Raw genomic sequence first — 6586 nt, 5'->3', positions numbered from 1 at the left:
CAAGCCTAGTTTTCCAAGGTCATTCATGGAGGCTTATGAGTGATTCCTAAAGTCAAAACAATTACCAAGAAGATAGAGATCCATGGAAAAGGTGTCTAACAAAAGGGATCTACAATAAGTGAGAACATTCACTTTAGAGGAGAGATCTAAGGTTTACTCAAACCTTGATGTAAGTATTCAATCTTTTAATTGAATGATACATCATGTTTTATTTTTGCATAAAACTTGTCTCTATGTGATGAATCAAGATCTATGAATTTAAATCCCTCGAAAAGTTTTTAAAACTAGCACGTTTCCCAACAGTGGTATCAGAGCATGGTTTGATTCATTACTAGAGATCATGTTTTTATCAAAATCATCATCATGGATCCAACTTTATATATGCATATGTTTATATTATTATATGATCATGATGTATGTATAATTGTGAATGAATGATGATGAATGTTTGGGCCATGGATGAAGCTTATAGGTTAATTGAATGTAATTTTATCTTTGGATGAATGTAATTAAGGCTTCGATTTAGCCGTTTGAAAGTTCAATGATGTAATTTAATTTTTTTTTCCATTGTATTTCAAATTGTAAATATTTTTAAAGCCATGTAATATTCATCAAAGGATGCTATGAAGTTTCAAGAAGGTCCAAGAGGGTTAAATTAGGCTTCAGTAATTTTCTGGAATTTTTCTAGAATTTTTCGAAATTTTTCTGGAATTTTTTGGGCTTAAATTTAATTTCTGGAAATTTTTATTAATTTTTTGTCGAAATATCGGCGGTTTTCCGGCGAAATTCCGTCGTCCAGAGCATCACCGGCGGCAAGCGAAGTGCCGGAAGTGGTCGGATGATCCGGTGCAGCGCGGTTCACATGCGCGCGTACCGGATGCCGTTGGATCAAGATCATTGCTGAAGAATTATCACGTGCAAGCGCGTGACACGCGCTGCAAGCACTCCCCAGCGCGTGCAGGCGTGTGGGAAACATCAGGGACGCGTGGGAGCGCGTGTAAGACCTTCCTAGTGCGTTCCGAGCATCGTTTTGCTTCTTCAGACGCGTACTGGCCTCCTGCAGGTGTTTGCAAGCCGACGGAGGACCTTCGCGCAATACTTAGAGCAATTAAATGTTAAAAGCTAAATCCATTGGCCATTTTATTTGTTTTATCTGTTATTTATTGATTTATGCGATGTATGAAATGCATGGAATATATAATTGTTAATTAATTATTATTCATGCATTGGATCCATGATATTTATTTAAATGACTTGATTGATATTAATTAAGTTATGAAAATTAATTGGATCTGATTACTAGTTAATTTGAGGGCACTTATTGGGAAACGCAAAATTATTTTTTGTAAATTATTTTTTAAAGTGTGCTTCAAATTAAATATTAGTGAATCGTTTAAAGTCCAAATATTTTCTAAATTTAATTGGATTAAAATCAAGACGTTTTACATGCATTATATCATATAAATGAATAAAATGAAAACCCTAATTATGAATGATTAAAAATTGAGTGGGAGCGGGGATTTTTATACATTGCCCCATGGCCTTTGTTATTAACACCATTGTAATTAGATCTTCAAAAATAAGGCCCCACGCATGATTTGAAGAGTCTTAATATTACAAGAATGGTTATCTCATGAAAATAATAATATTAAATGTTCATTGTAATTAGATCTTTAAAAATAAGGCACTACGCATGATTTAAAGAGTCTAGATTATAATGACAAGATATTTAATATTTTATTTTTCATTAGAGCATTAATAACATTATACACTCAATCTAAAATCAATAGTGTTAGCTCCCCAACGGAGTGGTCTATACTAGGTGATTTTAGAAAGGCTAAACATAATCGAGAATCATTTCATATAGATAGACAAGGCATTGTCTTAAGAGATATGGAAATGATGGGATTTGCCCGCCAATAGCAATAATGAACTTCGCCAACCGAATAAGTTATTGGCGTAGTAAATGAATCTCAACAATAGTAATAATGAACTCCTCCAACAGGATAAGTTATTGACATATTGATTGGTTGATTTATTATGCTATAGAGTTGAGGGACCCGCATCAATTAAAAGGGATTGTTCACCAATAATGATAATGATCTCTTATTCGATTGAGATTTATTATATTATGTGGTTAACAAACTCATTTTAATTTTAAATATGCATGACAGTATTAATAATTCACCTTGCATGTTGTATGAATGCATTTATATTCAGACTAATTATGTCTAATCCATTTTATCTGCTTGCTAATTTCAATGTATGTGGACTTCATTTATAATGACTAGAAAAGGAATTTAGATATTTTATTCACAACGTGGTGGTACAAATGTATTTACTACTCCTAAAACCTAATCCTTTTACTTTAAGATACCCAAGAAAACATTAATGCTTTGAATAAGTGAAATAAGGCAAATGAGATGAATTGGTGCAATATTCTAGAGTTTACCTCGAATACGCTCCAAAGCTAACATTTACATTATTTTATTTTCTTCAAGCATCATGTTAAATGTCAATAAGATATTTTGGTGAGATTAGATAGAGAGTATGCCAAAGTACTATGTCAGACTTAAATAGCATCAAGATAGCCTAAGGAACTCCAGTATGAAATCGAATTTTGAAAAATGATTGTTTATTATTTAAAAATTAGCTGGAGATCAATAAGGCTGACTTGGGTGGTAAGTTTCAAGTTGACATGATTATTGCCTTGTTACCAAACTCATTCGACTCTGTTAGAGTGAACTAAATAAGGAATCAGTTTGAGTTCACACTCGCTGATATTCTTATAGAATTGGTAACCGATGAAGGGATAATCAAAAGTATGGGTGTTCCTATCAATCTAACGTAGTCTATACCATCTTGTTCTAAGCCCAAGTGGACGGGCAAAGCAAAGAAGAAGGATGATAATAGGACTAGGCTAGCACAAAACATGAGTATTCAAAAAGGTTAAAGGGAATAAGGCAGTGTATGTTGAGGGCGAAGAAAACTGTTTCTTTTGTCGCTAACTAAAACACTAAAGGACGAACTGTTTTAGCAATGACGTGGCATAGGAAAATATATATTTAATCATTGAGCCATGTTATGTGGTTGCGTCTATTAATTCCTGATGGATAGATTCTGGAGCCACTAAACATGTTTGCAATTTTTTATAAGGATTTCAGGAATCCAGAAGCCTTGATGATATGGATATATATTTATCTTTTGACCTGATGCCAAGGTTGTAGTTAAGTCAGTGGGAGTATTACATCTGAAATTAGAGAGTATGAGGATATTAGTATTAGAGAACTATCTTTATGCACAGAAGTGAAACGCAATCTCATTCTTATTTCACTTTTGGTTTATAAAAACTGTGTTGTTATTTTGTAAAACTAGTTTTATAAAATTGAATAGATATGCGATTGCTTCTGGTGCATTGAAAGATGGTTAATATACTATAATCACAAAATCTTAAGATTTGCAGGATGTAGAAACTAATGTTGCATCTTCTAGATTGAATGTTAAGAGAAAAATTGTTATTCCTGACTCATTGTATTTTTAGCGTCTATTTTTGGGTTGTAATCAGTCAAAATGAGATTCAAAGATTGGTCTAAGAAGGTTAATTATCTAATGAGGCAGAGGAGCCTAAACCAAACTTGTGAACACCGTTTTGAAGGACAGATAACTCTTAGGGCTTAATCAGCCAGATGAAATAGACATAAAGGACAATTGGAGTCGGTACACAGTGACGCGTGTGGTCTTATGAACATCCAAGCAAGATTACTCACGTTTTGGATAAGTTTATCTGATGTAACACAAGTCTTAAACTCTTGGAATATTCTGAGAAGGTCAAGACTGATGTGGAACACATATTAGGTAAACTTATCAAGACACTTCGATCTGATTGAGGATATGAGTATTTCTTGGGATAGTGCAAAGACTATATGGTCAATGAGGGTGTTGTGTACTAGTTTTCCGCAATTGACGCTAAATGCATTTAGGTGTCAAATAGGAATAACAGAATTCCATTTAACATGGTTAGATCTATGATAAGTTATGCCACATTATCTCTTTCATTTAAGAGTTTAGCGTTAATGACATCGATGCGCATTATGAACTGCATTCCATCTTAGTCTATCTCAAGGATACCGTTTGAGCTGTGGTTTTTGACTAAATCTTAGTTTGAATCACATGCACATATGGGGTAGTCTTACACATTTGCGCTTGATATGGACAAGTAAGTTGGAAATCGATCATACGCATGATAGATTTGATAGCTACTCTAAATGTCACTAGGATGGATTATTTTATGATCTCAAAGATAAAAGTTGATTGTTTTCACTCACTGTTTATCTATAGGAGAATCATATTATGAATCACATACCTAGTAGCATAATGTTAGAAAATTTGGTATGAGTACCAGATGTACCACATGTGAACACACTTATTATAGAGATTGAGAATAATATATGAATTCCCTATTGATGCGTTAGCATCATCTACTACACAGATTCTTGCATCGGTACATTGATGTAGTGGGAGGATTATCATCCAATTCGACAGAATCATGTTTTTAGGTGAGACCATTATGGACATCCCTGTTAAACATGAGTTGGACCCAGTAAGCTACACGGAAGCGTGAACCGATATGGATACAGATCGTTTTGGCGAGTTACTATGAAATTAGAGTTGGAATCTATGTATTCTAATAAATTCTGGGATCTTGTAGAACTTTCTAGTAGGGTGATACCTATGGAAGGCAAGTTAATCTACAAAAAGATACCAGAAGATTTCTTAGTGAATAAATCATGAGTGTACAAGGGAATGTCATTATTTTTCTAATTCTATATATATTGATGACATCCTACTCATTTAGAATGATGTGGAAGTTTTGTCATCAATAAAGAGGTAGTTGTTCAATTACTTTTAAATGAAGGATTTTCAAGATGTAAGTTAGATTCCTAGGATCAAGCTTTTGCAAGATCAGGTTAAAAGGAAAATAGGTTTATCTTAATAATCCTACATTGATAAAGTTTTGACCAGGTTTGGTATGCATAACTCAAAGAATGAGTTCTTGCTTTATTGATATGGATTGCTCTATCTAGTAATTAGTTTTCGAAGACTAGCTGAGGAGATTGAGCAAATGAGACTAGAACTATATGCTTTGGCATATGGGAGTCTCATATATGCCATGGTTTATACCAAACAGGACATCCGCTACACTGCAGGGATAGTCAGATGATATCAGTCCAATCCTGGACTTGATAACTGGTCTGTTGTGAAAAATATCATTAGGTACCTAAGGAGAACCAATGATATCATACTCATTTATGGATGTGATGATATGGTCCTAGTCAGATATGCTAGTTCTGATTCTCAATCAGAAGTAGATACTATGAGGTTCATGACTTAGTGTATGTTCATTTAATGGAAGGGAAATCAGTTGGTAGATTGTTAAGCAGATTTCAACTGCTGACTCAAATCTGTAAGTGGAATACATTGCAGCCTTAAAGGCGGCAAAATAAGCCTATTGGTTTGATCTCACTGATTTAGAGGTTGTGGAGCATACTAGCCTGCCTATCGAGCTATATTGCGACAATAGTGCAGAAGTAGTCCAAACCAATGACCCAAGGTTCCATAGATAAACAAAATACACTGATAGGAAGTATCATGTTCTACATGATATTGTCCGACAGGAAAATGTACTTGTGGCTAGAACATTGCATTGGAACACAACTTTGTTGATCCATTAACAAAGGTGTCATCGATCAATAGTTTTGATCAACACCTGGATAACATTGGAGTTAGATGCAATTTGAATTGGCTATGAGGGCAAGTGAGAGCTGTTGGGATTTATATGCCCTGGCATAGCAAATTCCTGTTTGGATTAATTGACATATGTTCCTGAAGTTTCTGAAATATTTATGTTTTATACAATTGGTGAATTCAATGTATTATGTTTCGATTCACTATGCAATTGATAGTGTCCATGTAATTATAAGAAATGTTTATATATATGTATGTGATGGCAATCAATACATGATATATAAATAGTAATTATAAATTGTTCATAGTCGGTAATTATGGATGGACTCATAATTAATTAAGACTTGAACTGGATCCGCGTTAGGTTGAGATATATTGCGAAAGTCGTCGTATGCAATTACTCCCTATCACCGTCATGGCATTTGACTCTTAAGCATGAGAAAAGTATAGACTCTTTTATTAATTAATAATTACTTTGATTTGTTCGGCGGATTCTTCGGTATCCTTAGACCGACACTTCGGGTAGTTATGTAATTAATAGTTAGAGGGTTATATTTTCAATATTTGCATAATTGCTACTTGTATTTATTTTGTATTGATTATGGTTGATCACAAAGTAAATTCGAAGGCCTTCGTATGATTTTAGACAAAATGATTTATTATATATTTATTTATTAAATTATTATTTTTGTCAAACAAATGTTTTATTGTGATCGAGCCAGAAATAATCAAAGGTATCAAAATAAATATATTAATTAAGTAGTCGGATTGATGGCATTATTTATCCGATAACTAATTATGCATAGAGGGGTCAAAGTGCAACATTGACTTAGAGGTTATT

Source organism: Cornus florida, unplaced genomic scaffold (genome assembly GCF_030987335.1).
Source record: "Cornus florida cultivar Cherokee Brave unplaced genomic scaffold, ASM3098733v1 CherokeeBrave_3.0.0_Hap2_Chr01, whole genome shotgun sequence".
NCBI classification, from domain to species: Eukaryota; Viridiplantae; Streptophyta; class Magnoliopsida; order Cornales; family Cornaceae; genus Cornus; species Cornus florida.
This window is presented reverse-complemented; position numbering follows the sequence as displayed.